This window comes from Mauremys reevesii, linkage group 1 (assembly GCF_016161935.1).
Source record: "Mauremys reevesii isolate NIE-2019 linkage group 1, ASM1616193v1, whole genome shotgun sequence".
Taxonomy (NCBI): Eukaryota; Metazoa; Chordata; order Testudines; family Geoemydidae; genus Mauremys; species Mauremys reevesii.
The window spans coordinates 111,228,917-111,243,067 of record NC_052623.1 but is presented as its reverse complement, the minus strand read 5'-3'; the positions used below and the strand labels follow the sequence as shown (position 1 = coordinate 111,243,067).

The 14,151-nt window shown below is 41.9% G+C and overlaps 1 long non-coding RNA gene across 1 annotated transcript; it reads right to left on the bottom strand.

Moving 5' to 3' along the window:
• Positions 1-1,154: 1,154 nt before the first annotated feature.
• LOC120393251 lies at positions 1,155-6,512 on the bottom strand. Its single transcript, XR_005591973.1, has 3 exons — positions 6,233-6,512; positions 5,606-5,698; positions 1,155-1,883 (listed from the first exon to the last, which is right to left on the bottom strand). It is a non-coding gene; the product is annotated as an uncharacterized LOC120393251 (long non-coding RNA).
• Positions 6,513-14,151: the final 7,639 nt, after the last annotated feature.

The following is a 14,151-nucleotide window of genomic DNA, read 5'->3' as shown; positions in this document are numbered from 1 at the left end:
TAAGCTGAGCTGCTCTATGAATTCTTTCTCAGTGAATTGTGGGACAGCATCTGTCCTTTCTAGGCACATGGGAAACTGTGGGAAGGCATTGGAGGACTAATTGCAATTGAGTGGAGCTAGTCTGTGTCTACACTACAGAGTGGTTGTGTTCTCTGGAGCGTTAGCACCTGATGGGTCAGCCAACTTGAGTTAAAAGTTCCAATACACTTAAGTGAGGGGATTTTATGTGTGGGTAGGATTTGAGTTAGGGCAACACTCAAGTTATAACTGTCTTCGCTACAAAATTAATGACAAGCCTGGGGTGAGAAGCTATTAGTTCAGTCAGTCCCAGCCTCAGAGAGGGATGAAAATTTTAGTAAGTCAGCCATAGCAAATAAGTTCCAAAAATGTTTTGCCATCACCTCATCCCCTAACATAACTGACTCCTGCCTACCATAATCTCATCATTAAACACAGAGCTTGGCTAACAGCTTTGGGAACAGCAGGATGATCCTATGACATACACCCCAAACTTAACTGAATAATTTTATATTTTAAAAATTCTCTCTGTAGGATCTTCAGATCTCCTCCTTGTCTCATGCTCCATGTGGAGTGCACCTGTTTTTCCTTTTAACCCTTGGTTTACATTTTAAAAGCTATGTCTACCAGGAAAAGAGTTTACTATTTTAAAAAAATAAAAGCTGAGATTCATCTTCACAAGACTCAGAGACTGACTTTTTAAACAAGTTTGGCCCAAGCCTCTCCAGTTCATCAGCACATATCATCCTTTATTTGTGGCTAAATTCACTACTAATCCAGGTTATTGTCATGACACATACGTGTGAATTATTAATTTTCTTTTAGATGGAGTTTGTGTGGAGTTAATAAGGAAGTGAAGAATTTCACTGAAAGCAGCTGAATTGAATGAAGACCTTTTTTTTGGAATAAAAAGAAGCCTGGTAGCATTTGTTAATTCTTTACAACTTGGAACATTTTGTAGAAAAGGGTTTCATGTTGTTAACATTCCAACTGATTTCAAGAAGAAACTGCATATATTTTAAACAGGCTCTTTCCCTACCCCTGTTGCCTCCTCCGACCCCCAGTTTCTCAGCACTTCTTAAATTTTAAACAAAACATATGCAGTAGGGCAATTTGTCAAGAAGACATAGTCAGTGTATTGCTCTCTTAATTTATTTAGCATATGACCTTGGACATATTTGTGGTTTACATTAAAGTACATCAGCCATAAATTTACGATCTCTTTTAAAAAGATAAAGAATGCTTCAACTAGTGGGAAAGGAGACCTCCTTGTTACCGTGACATGTCTTGGTAATTTGAGATGATTTATTTCTATGTGGAGCTTACACTCTGTATGTCTAAAAACACAGGCCATGCTTTTCTAAGCTAGAGGCTGACTAAATTCAAAAGGGAAAAAAAACGGACGGTCTAGATTTTTATTGTTCATTCTTTGTCATTTCAGCAGAAAAAGATTCAAACTTTGCTCATTCCCCCCACCCTTAGGCTTTTGCATTTCATGGGATTACAAAACATTCTGAGGCACTTTTCACTTGAGACATTGATCAAGAGGGCCAGTCAGTCTGTGGAGGATCTGGGGGTTGGACCAACTTGTAAATTCTTGGACATCCCTTTTTCCCACTCTCCCCAACCCCAGTATCACCGCAGTACACTCTTGTAGAAGGTAGAGCATTTACAGTCCATGTAATTAGATGCCGTTTTTCCTGTCCTCCATTTGACACAATAATCATCCACATGACACAACTCCTCTTCTGCCAGCTTCGGCAACAGATGTTACTAAACTTGGATCTCCAGTATGGCACTACGGCGTTTTACCAGCCAAGACAGCTAATCATTTTTAAAGGGTTGGCTGGTTTTGTTTTGGTATACTGTAAAAATGATAGGAATTAAAAAAAAAAAAGATGTTACAAAATGTATTTTGTAATTGACTTATTTTTAGTCACAAATTATTTTTATCCAACAAACTCTAGATATGCCCTTTGCTTGACCTGTAGCAGTACTCACGCTTAATTTTAAATTGCCTACACCCAAACCTGACTTTGGGAAGCAGGTTTTTGAGGTTAGAGATCCAAAAAGCTGGAATGAGCAACTATCACATTCTCTTTTTTTAAAAAAAACATTTAATCTCTTATCTTAAAAATCTGTCATGACAAAAATAATTTAAATGGTGACTGCTCGGTATTGTCTACTATTTTAGCTGAAGTGACTTAAATTATACAGTAAGATACTGAAGCAGGATGATGTAAACTTATGTGACTGCTGTCCCCTTCGGACCATCATTAAAATTAGATGTAAGCAAAAATTTTAAATAAAAAACTTTGCCGATGACATCTATATCTAGCTGGCCAGCCTTAATTCTGACATTGTCAACAAACACGTATATTAAAGACATATTTTTTCTAATCTTAATCTGATAATGTTGTTGGAACAACATACTAATATGGCCTGTTAGAAGTGTGTTAAATACCCACAACTGATTAATTTGACCTGATATATGACTTTTGTTCTTATAAAAGTTATTTCTCATGAAACTCTACCAGAAGTCATAGAACTCTATAGATTAACAGAGACTGATCATGTTTAAGAAAACTGCACAGTGCCATTTGAACTAATATAGTTAATACTGTGTCACTTTACAATCTGTTTTCAGTGCCTGGTCACTTACTGAATGACTTTTTGTTTGAGAGGAACAATACACGTGAAATATGCTTGCTTTTTTCATAGTGAAAATTTGCTTGGCAAACTCTTCACAACTCTATTCACCATGACTGATCATTTAAAAAAACCAAAAGGTTAGTTGATAGTTCACTCCATATGCACCTCTGAAAAATGCTAGTGGGTGTTTTTTGTGTGTGTGTGTGTGTTTTAACAATAAAGAATTTTTAATGCTAAGACTTTATAGTGGATACTTTTCTGTAATATACATCAACTTCCTCCTAAACTATTGTGGTACATTTTAAGAATTAAAAAAACAGTACATGTAACCTGTGTTAATTGTTTTTTAAAAAGCCAGTGTAATGTGTAATAGTGTGAAATCTAATATTCCATTTGGAGAAATACTGTAAATGAAAGGAATCATAGAATATCAGGGTTGGAAGGGACCTCAGGAGGTCATCTAGTCCAACCCCCTGCTCAAAGCAGGACCAATTCCCAACTAAATCATCCCAGCCAGGGCTTTGTCAAGCCTAGCCTTAAAAACCTCTAAGGAAGGAGATTCCACCACCTCCCTAGGTAACCCATTCCACTCTCCGAGTGAAAAAGTTTTTCCTAATATCCAACCTAAACCTCCCCCACTGCAACTTGAGACCATTACTCCTTGTTCTGTCATCAGGTACCACTGAGAACAGTCTAAATCCATCCTTTTTGGAACGCCCTTTCAGGTAGTTGAAAGCAGCTATCAAATCCCCCCTCATTCTTCTCTTCTGCCGACTAAACAATCCCAGTTCCCTCAGCCTCTCCTCATAAGTCATGTGCTCCAGCCCCCTAATCATTTTTGTTGCCCTCCCATGGACTCTTTCCAATTTTTCCACATCCTTCTTGTAGTGTGGGGCCCAAAACTGGACACAGTACTCTAGATGAGGCCTCACCAATGTCAAATAGAGGGGAATGGTCACATCCCTTGATCTGCTGGCAATGCCCCTACTTATATAGCCCAAAATGCTGTTAGCCTTCTTGGCAACAAGAGCACACTGTTGACTCATATCCGGCTTCTTGTCCACTGTAACCCCTAGGTCCTTTTCTGCAGAACTGCTTCCTAGCCATTCGGTCCCTAGTCTGTAACAGTGAATGGGATTCTTCCGTCCTAAGTGCAGGACTCTGCACTTGTCCTTGTTGAGGACAAAAGAATATTAGCTCACCCAAAACTACTGAAATAATGTCAAGGCTGTCATACTAATTTAAAATAAAAAAGGTAAATTCAAAGCTAAGTCTGAAAACCTCTTCTTAGAGCCCCATTTGTCTCTCTGTATGTGTGCATGAGGTTCTCTTTAACAATGTTTGAACCAAACTTAGCTCTTACATATTCCTGTCTACTTAAGTACTCCAGCAGATATAGGGGAATTTCTGTTGTTGTACTCTGTCACATCATTGGAGCACCTTATGAATTTCCATGAATACAACTGAATGGCTGCCTTATTTAAAACACGAGTTTATTTTCTGTGCTTTAAAAAACCAAGATAACTTGATGTTAGTGACTACAATATGATTAAACAATTATGTAAAAGTAGCCAAACTTAAGCTCTCTTGGACCAACTGAAAAAAAAAGAGCTGAGGTGGGGCCCCTAATTGAGAATGCTCTGCCACTGATCCTGCAAAATGCTACCCTAGGAATTGACAGCAGGAGCTTCCCAGTCAATCTTAACTGATGTATTGGGAGATGCTATCTGACAAGTAGATAGGTTGCAAATCATTCAGGAGTTTATTTTATAGATTGTAACCAGCATTTTAAATTACACTTGGAGGTGATTGAGTACCCTGTGCAGAGCATGAAATGCTTATTTGCTTATAACAGCTACTCTGATATAACAGGCAGGCAGCTGCATCCACACCAGCTGAAGCTTTGGTGATCCACGGATAGCCCTAAGCACTGCACATTGTAATAGTCTATCCTGGATTTATTTATATGTTAGATTTAAAATAACAAAGATGCTTATCCAAGGCTCTAGACAACCTAATGTAATTAATTATACAATAAATATAAGTAGATTAAATCTCAGCAGCATGAAAATCATGAGTTCCACAGGAACTTAACCAGACAGCCACCTATCCCCTTTGTCATCTAGGAAGCATAATCCTTCATATGCTCCAGAGATCATATCTACAGATATCTTTTACAGCATGCCCAGAAACTCAAACTCAGGCTAATTAGGACCAAAAGAGGAGAGCAAGTTCCATAGTCTCGGAGCCCTCACAGAGAATGCTCTGCAAGCTGCCCCTTTATCACAAGAGGGATCTAGATTGAATGCCCTTGCTGACCGTAGCTGTGTCAATGTGGCCCTGGGAGAGAGGCATTCCCTGAAGAGGCTGGCCCCAGGCCATTTAAAGGCTTTATAGGCCATAATCAACACACTGAACTCCACCCAGTGACCAATGGTCAGCCAGTGGAGATCCTAGAGCCCCAGTGTCTTGTGCTGCCTTTGAGCTGCTACCTAGTTCTGTATGAGTTTCAGTCTCTTTGACTGGTTTTAAGGTGTAGCCTCCCACATACAGCGCGTTGCAACAGTCTGATCTTGAGGTGGCAAAGATCTAAATAATGGAGGCAAGGTCAGCATCCAAAATGAAAGGCCACAACCTCCTAGCTAGATGCAGATAGTAAAATCTGACTGGGTTACTGTTGTAATATGGTCATTAAACAGCAGCTGGGAGTCTAAAATCACCCCTAAGATTTGAACACTATTAACTAATGGTTTAAATGATTCTAAGTGGGGCGCTTTGCTCCAAATGACCAGTTTGCAACAAAGCACGGACAGCTATTCTTAACTTATACTTTACATTCTGCATAGGTAAAATACAGTTCACACACACACACACACACACACACACACACACTTCAAGCATGCATATCTATAGTTTATGGTAAACTTATACTGACAAGCTCACTCTGTCCTTCGATTCCGTGGCATCTCCGTTTCTCTGTTCGCTGTTACAGTTGCAGCTCACTCCCTGTGGCTTCTTCCGCTCTATCCTTTCATAGAATCATAGAATATCTGGGTTGGAAGGGACCTCAGGAGGTCATCTAGTCCAACCCCCTGCTCAAAGCAGGACCAATCCCCAACTAAATCATCCCAGCCAAGGCTTTGTCAAGCCTGACCTTAAAAACCTCTAAGGAAGGAGATTCCACCACCTCCCTAGGTAACCCATTCCAGTGCTTCACCACTCTCTGAGTGAAAACGTTTTTCCTAATATCCAACCTAAACCTCCCCCACTGCAACTTGAGACCATTACTCCTTGTTCTGTCATCAGGTACCACTGTGAACAGTCTAGATCCATCCTCTTTGGACCCCCACTTCAGGTAGTTGAAAGCAGCTATCAAATCCCCCCTCATTCTTCTCTTCTGCAGACTAAACAAGCCCAGTTCCCTCAGCCTCGCCTCATAAGTCATGTGCCCCAGCCCCCTAATAATTTTCATTGCCCTTCGCTGGACTCTCTCCAATTTGTCCACATCCCTTCTGTAATGGGGGGCCCAAAACTGGACGCAGTACTCCAGGTGTGGCCTCACCAGTGCCGATTTTTGTTTCAATGTTACTGATGTTGTGGCTGCTGCTTTAGGTGCTGTCTTCAACCGTGCTCTCCCCAGCATTCTAAACGGTCTTTCCAGCAGCTCCGCGGTCCTCTTGGTCAGCCCTCCGATCTCTTTCTCCAGCAGTTCTTCCAGCACCTCTTCTTGCCAAGTCCTGACTGACTTCTGCCTGCTGGCAGCTGACCTTTTATATTGTCCTGTTGGGACTTTCTTCTATACCCTTAAGCCGTTACCCCATTTGCACATGCTCAGTACCAACTGTTACCTGAGAATTATGATTGACAGCTCTGACCTTTAGAACATGTTGTAACCGGGATGGATGAGCTGTGATCAGTCAGCTAGCTGACCTTTCTCTCACCCGTCCTGCACAAGCTCAGTAGCTACATCAGTTTTCATCACTGGGCATGCTCAGCCTAGAGATTGCTCAACTCTAGTCATGTGACCTATATCGTTCTGTGGTAAGTGACCTGCAGCTTTCAGTTGGTGAAGTGACTCCAAAGACATAATATGGAGTTTAGGAAACAAAAAAATAAAATGGAGTCCGGGGAATTTTTCCCGGATCATCATAATCACCCCAATGTTATCTGGTTTGAGCTTCAGCCAGCACAATTTCACACATGCCCCATTCTCAGATAGACACTAGATGAGGCACTGAACTACATCATCCCAGTCAGAGAAAACAGCAGATTGAAAATCCAGCACCTCATGCCTCCTCACTAATCTTGCTGATGGCCCATATGCATGGATCAGACAAAAAACATGCCTAATTGTGGCACAGACCACACCAGAGAGGAAAGGTAGACTACTATTGATGAGAAAAAAGGCATGCAATTGATAGTTTAGACATTTTGAGATCCCAACACGGGCCCTTATGGTCATGGTTCCTTCCCATTTCCCAGTTTCACTAGTGAAAGGCAATGTCTGTCTGGGAGCTGGTATGCTAGGACCCAGACAAGTTCCCACATTACTCAAGGGGGGAAAAAAAGCTATCAGATCTCAATTAGCATAAGCAAGCAGCCAGTTTAGTATAAGGAGGTTGTTTCTGCTATTTAAAAGACAGTTATCAGAAAGGGATATTCAAAAGAACATCCTAAATTGTTGTGTGTGCTTTTGTTTTCCTTATTTTGTGCTGAACAGTTTTTTTGTTTACAATGAGCAGCCCAAAGATTAGTGGTAGCTTTTCTAAAATAAATAAGCAAGATTCTCTTCTCATGTGTCTCATAAAACTCCTCTGATTTTGTGAGAGGGACTTTGGAGCTCTGCCATATGGCGCTGCAAGGCAATACCACTAGCCGAAAGCTTAGGAGTAATGATTGGTCTAGTCATCCTATCACTGCAGTTCAAGTAATTAAGGATGGCCACACAAGCCAAGAAAGGGTCTAGGCAATTGTCCACCCATATCTCCAAATGTTTCTTCAGCCTATCAATATCAGATCTGTCTTATTTAGAGCTTTGTGCCAGTTCTTTCATCCAAGATCCCATCCTGATCTTGGTCATGCGCTGGGAATGCATACAGATCATGTAATGGAAAGGTGATAAAGTAGGCTAACATCAGTATATTGGTGATACTGTGGGCCATAATATCTTGTAACCTCTTTCTGTGGCTTCACATCTACATTGAGCAGGAAGATGACAAAAAGGATCCCTGTGTAGGTCCACATGTGAAGTGAAAGCCTTCAGGCAAAGAACAACCACGAAACATTAGTCTAGGCATCCTTTCAGAGAAGAGAGACCAAAACCACTGAAGAGTAGCCTAATGAATCCTGAAAATCCTTGCAGATGAATCAGCAGCACCTCTGAGTTAATGGTATCGAAGGCTTTCTATATTTCATACTTGTACTCTTTTTAATTTTCTTTTTAACAAGTTTTAATATTTGATACAGCCAACCTAAGGTTTAACTGTTTCAGATGTTGTTTCCATAGAGCAGGCGTGTATTAGATAACACTGTTGAGATGTAAAGGACTAAAAGATATAATACAGCACTTCTAAGAGGAAAAAAGACTAGAAAGATGATAGTACGTAAATCATATGAGGGGCAAGGGAGGAAACCTAGTTCCGTTTAACTATTATTATGTTTGATGATTCATTTCTGTGGATTTGAGACTAGACTCCATTTTTAAAGGGAGAGGAGAGTTTGATTAATTTTTAGTCTTAACCATTGAAATATACAGATGGGGTGATTTTTTTTTTTATAATTTGTATGTAATATTTCATGGCTTTGTCATCACTGTTTCATCAATATATAAAACAACTTATACATTTTTGCAAAGTTAGAACTTCTATACAAAATAATGATGTGACCATGTTACAGGAAGAAGGTGAAAAATAAGATTAAAGGAAGAAGCCTGGTATCCTTAATGGGTAAAACAGAACAATCTTTTATGATACTTACTTCCTGATGGTTCCTTCTTCCCACAGCTTTTGTTTTTGTACTATGTTTTCCCAGTAGAGGAAATGTGGACTCCATGTCCCCAAAATGATATAAGTTAGATTAATAGCAGACCCATAGTTTTGCTTAAAGTACAGTTGCCTTCAAGTTTAATATAGGCCATAAGGATTTTTTAAATAGTATTTAAATCTCTTCCACGACTTCAGGCTACTGAACTAATTTCACACAAGAAAAAAATATCCTTAGCATTTAAAATGTAATCTGATTTTATTCTGGAAATGCTTAGAATGTAGAGTCATGATCAGAGGTGGGCTGTAGCTCACGAAAGCTTATGCTCAAATAAATTTGTTAGTCTCTAAGGTGCCACAAGTACTCCTGTTCTTTTTGCTGCTACTCTGAAACCTTTCAAAATGTCTGTATATAACTAAAACTAGAGAGACTTTTAGGTAAGATTATCTGAAGTTGGTAGTGCTGAGTGGCTGGGAGAGATGAGTGTACTGAATGATAAAGGTAGCAGAGAGATAAATGCCAAAGTACAAATAATTAATTTAAAAGGTTTTGAGAGTGCTTTTATAATGAGACAAGGAAAGTTAGCAGGTTGCAATTGAGAAATGCATCACACAGACAAGATTAACTGAAAAATCCATCTTTCATTATGTGGATGGTCAAGAGTTTCACAGCTTGATAGCCTTCCTTATTGGCTAAAGCATCTCCCCAAATTGACAAATGTGACAATTCTTTATCAGCCTTTCTGAACAGTCGATCTGTGGGTCTGACTTCAATGATGATACAGTGTTTTGTCTGTTTTAATTAGGAGTTTCTTAAAGTCTCTTAGTTTATGTGAAAACCAACTAACTGCATACAACTGTTAGAAGCCGTCAATATTAAATATTGTAAAGAGCAAGTATGGACTCTGTGTTTAATACATTTCTCCTTTCTAATAAGTACTGGTGTATTTAAGTTTACTCCTGCGGGAATTCTGTCCCAAAAAATTCTGTGCACAATATTTTAAAATTCTGCAAATTTTATTTGTCAAAATAATACTATATAATTATGCGAGTTTCAATTATTTTGGTAATTTATTTCAAAATACTTGTAGGCAAGTATGTCTGTAACAATACAGACACACAAAAATATTCCCCCAGGAGTAGAGTATTAAAGAAACCCCATATGACAACCCAGTTCCTGCTTCTCTGCCCCCTCCCTCCAAGAGCCCAGCTGCGGGGCCCCCTCGGCTCAGACACTCACACCCCCTACCCCCCCAGAGGCCAGCAGCGGCCCCCCCAGCCCAGACACTCACACCCCCTACCCCCCAGAGGCCAGCTGCGGGGGCCCACAGAGCAGACACTCACACCCTCTACCCCCAAGAGCACAACTGTGGACCCCACCCACTGGCCCTGATATGCACACCCCAGTGGCGTAGCCAGGTTCTAAGTATAGGGGGAGCAAACATAAAAAAAGGTGCCCCCCTTGGTTCCTCCTCTGGCCACGCCCCTTGGCTCCTCCTCTGGCCATGCTCCTCCCTGCCCTGACTCCGCCCCCTCCTCCTCCCATTGGATCCCTCCCAAATCCCCAGCCCCGCCCCCTCACTGCCCCATTGGATCCCAAGCCGGGCCTGGGGAGGAGATGCCCCTGTGCAGCAGCGTGGGCACACAGGCCATGGCTGGCTGGGGCCGGGAGCGCTGCAGTGCAGCGTGGAGGCTGCTCCAGCCCTGCAGCCTGCAGGGCAGTGTGTTGGGTCCGGATGGGCAGCGCGGCCCGGGGGCATGGGCTGCCTGCCGGAGACACGCGGTGGAGAGGGGCTGCGGGGGTGAGACTTGTCCCAGGCAGGGCGGCCGGCGGACAGTGGTGAGGAGGCGGTCCGGGTTCCCTGAACCAGTAAACTTCCCCCACCCGGCTGGGAAGGAGCCGCTGGAGCATAGCTGAGTGGGAGGGCGGTGGGGCTCCCCGCCGGCGGCGGGACACGCCACATGTGCCTGGGATGGGCTGGGGGGCGGGAGGCTCTGCGGGGAGAGTAGCGCGCATGGCTGGGGCACTGTGTGCAATCCTGTGGCATGGCTGGGGCCTGCTAATGGTGGCTGCAGTGATGTTGGGGCCACACTGAGCGTGGGGCATGATGGCTGAGGAGCCGGCCCCCTTGCTCCTCTGGCCACGCCTGCCGCCCCCCCCAAGTGGCTCCTCCAGCCGTGCTGCCCCCAGCACCGGCCCAGCATGCACCACTTTTGGGAAATGTGCTGACGGGAAGTGGCTGCATCCCCTGCACCCCGCTAGCTATGTTATTGATGCACCCCCTACCCTCCTAGAGCCCAGGGATCCAGAGGGAGAAACAGCCTGGGTCCCAGGCTTGCACGGAGTTTCCTGCGTGACACCTTCTTCTTCCTTCAGGACATGTTGAGAACTGCAGCTGCTGGGAACCCTCCAGTTCCCTCCCACTCCCCCAGGTCAATCTTCTATTTGTGAGCTGGGCTCTGCTGGGTCCAGCAGCCCCTAGTGGCAGCAACATCTCTGCAGCCCATTTCTGTGGGGAAAACATGAAATTCTGCGTGACCAACATTAATTTCTGCAAAATTCTGCATTGCGCAGTGGTGCAGAATTCCCCCAGGAGTATAAGTTGCTAAGTCTCTTGCAGAACTTCTGCTAATATTACCAGTATTAATATTGGTTTTGAATAGTTTAAAATATTAACAATAGCTTTAAAAAATGGACTGAATCCGCCCTAAAAGATGAAACTCTTGTATTTGATTTGCTTTTTGTGCTCAATGGATAAAATATATATTTAGTACAAGAGTAACAACACTCAAAAGTAGCTCCCAATACAGTGTTACTGCAAGCTTTCAAAAATCATGATTAAGGCCCAAAAAGGTCATGAAATTGACTTAAAATAAAATTTTAGTTCTTTTTATTTGACTTCGGGTATTGGAGTCTTCAGGGATCGTATTTTCAAGTTTTTCTCCATAATTAGGAGGTATAGAAACTTTTTACGAAAAAAAGGAAAAGATTATTATATAATGACCTGATTCCATTTTTTAGAAATAACACCAAATATTGTGAGAATTGTGAAAGTTGGCAACACTGCATGGCACTAATCACAGGGCTGGATTAACCCATTACTGGGCCATAGGCAAACATATACTTCTGGGCCTCTTACTTTAATATGAACAGTCATCTAGTATATTTGCTGCAGCTGGGATGGCTAGTGGGACCAGTTGCTCATCCTGCTACTGCTACTTGGGGTGCTGCTTGCCATGACAGAAGGGCACCCAGGCCATCCTGAGTGGTGCTGTGACCCTGTGTACCAGGTTTGAATGCCACTCACTCAAATTTGGCATGATTAAGGGGCATCTGAGTCAAACCCGAGTGGCACTGATACCCCATTAGCTAGGTTGCAACACCACTCATTCAAGTGAGTCAGGGTCTTACATCAAGTATCAGAGGGGTAGCCGTGTTAGTCTGGTTCTGTAGAAGCAGCAAAGAATCCTGTGGCACCTTATAGACTAACAGATGTTTTGCAGCATGAGCTTTCGTGGGTGAATACCCACTTCTTCGGATGCAAGCAGTGTCTTACAGTTTGTGTTCAAATCCACCAAAACAATGGCCACTGCCCGAATTTGAGCCCTAGACATGTGCCTAATTTGCCTGTGCATTAATCCAGACCCAATTATTTATATGTATGAAGTTATGCTTACATCTTTGCAGGATTGGAGGCTTTTTGTTAATGATTTACTCTACTTTAACAATAGAGAAGGAGATTTAGAATATATTTACATTACAATGAGTTTTCCTTTAATTTGTAACAAGCTAAATTCATGGTTTTTAAAAGTGCACTCTTTAGATGTGTAGTTAAAAAAAGTGTGATCTGTTCTAGAGAACAACCTGGGAATACATCTGGTCCATTAAAAATACTGCCAAAAACTTAACATTTTAGAATGAGATGTTCTGAACTTTTAATATGACTTCTGCAGATGTCCTGGCATCAAAAAGGAGTCTTGTGATAAGTTTTTGGATGTTTTGCTTACAACTATAATTTTGAAACCATGTTTGCTGAAAATATGTATACTCTAAATTGTCAATGTTTGTTTTGCTTGTAGTAACAAAAATGGGTTACATGGGAGCTTTTAAAAATTAAAGCATATATTCCAAATGTGTCAAAACCGCAAAATAAAATTATATTTTGTAAACAAGTTTAGTTTTGACATTGAAACACAAAGAAAGTGCTTCCCCTTTTATGAAATCTTTGTCTTTCTAACATGCATAGACATGTGCTTTCCTCTTCTTCGTCATCATTATCATCACTCTAATAACCACATTGGTTGTTGGGGCACCATCACTGATGAGCAATCAACCAATTGTCTCCACCCCTGATGATTGTGTGTCAGTGCTTGAGTTTCCGCGAAGTCCATTCCTGTCCACTCTTTTATGTTGTCAATCCATCTCTTCTTCTGTCTACCTCTTCTTCTCTTCCCCTGTACTGTCCCTTGGAAGATGATCTCGGATAGGCCAGATGATCTTGTTATATGGCTGTTCCACTTCAGCTTGTGCGTCTTCACGGTCATCAGGAGGTCTTCATAGGACCCAGCGCATTGGATGATGATGTTGTGGACCTCTTCATTAGTGACATGGTCGAAGTAGGATATACTTCCGTAAAATCCTGGGTATCTCATCTATACTACCTGTATTTTCTGTTCAAGTTCTGCTGTAAGGGTCCATGTCTCGCTCTGTGGTTCGGGGCTAGAATAGGCCCACTGCTTCTCCTGCATGTTGTAAGATGGGACTAAAAGGGGGCTGCCTGGAGAGAGATGGGCTCCACCAGTTTAGAAATTTGCTTAAGACACACCACATGATGCCTCTCCTCTTACATATGCACAATTCCCATGAATTTACACTTGTGTATGTATAGGAGGAAGGACCATAGTGAATAGATTCAGGCAGACATGTTTATTGAGGGGCTTCACTACTATAATAATATACATCTAGTTTATTTAAAGATATTACTAAGGGTGGACAACTGTACCAAGCAGGTAACTGGAAACCAAGAACGCTTTGCACAAATGCTGGTTCTGCCATCGACTTGCTTTGCGATTCATGGATACTAAGGCCAGAAGGGCCCCCTGTGATCATCTAGAATGACCCCCTGCATAACACAGGCCATAGAACCTCCCCAAAATAATTCTGGTTTGAGCTAGAAACATATCTTTTAGAAAAAACATCCACCAAAACCTTTGGCAAATTGTAAATTACCTTGACTATTAAAAATATACACCTTATTTTCAGTCTGAATTTGTCTAGCTTTGATTTCCAGCCATTGTATCTTGTTCACTGTTGTCTGCTAGATTAAAACCCATTATCAAATATTTGGTCCCCACGTTGGTACGTATAGACTGTAATCAAGTCAGGTCTTAACATTCTCTTTGTCAGGCTAAACAGATTGAGGGTCCTTGAGTCTATCACTATAAGACATGTTTTCCATCCTTTAATCATTTTTTGTGACTCTTTTCTGAACCCTCTCCA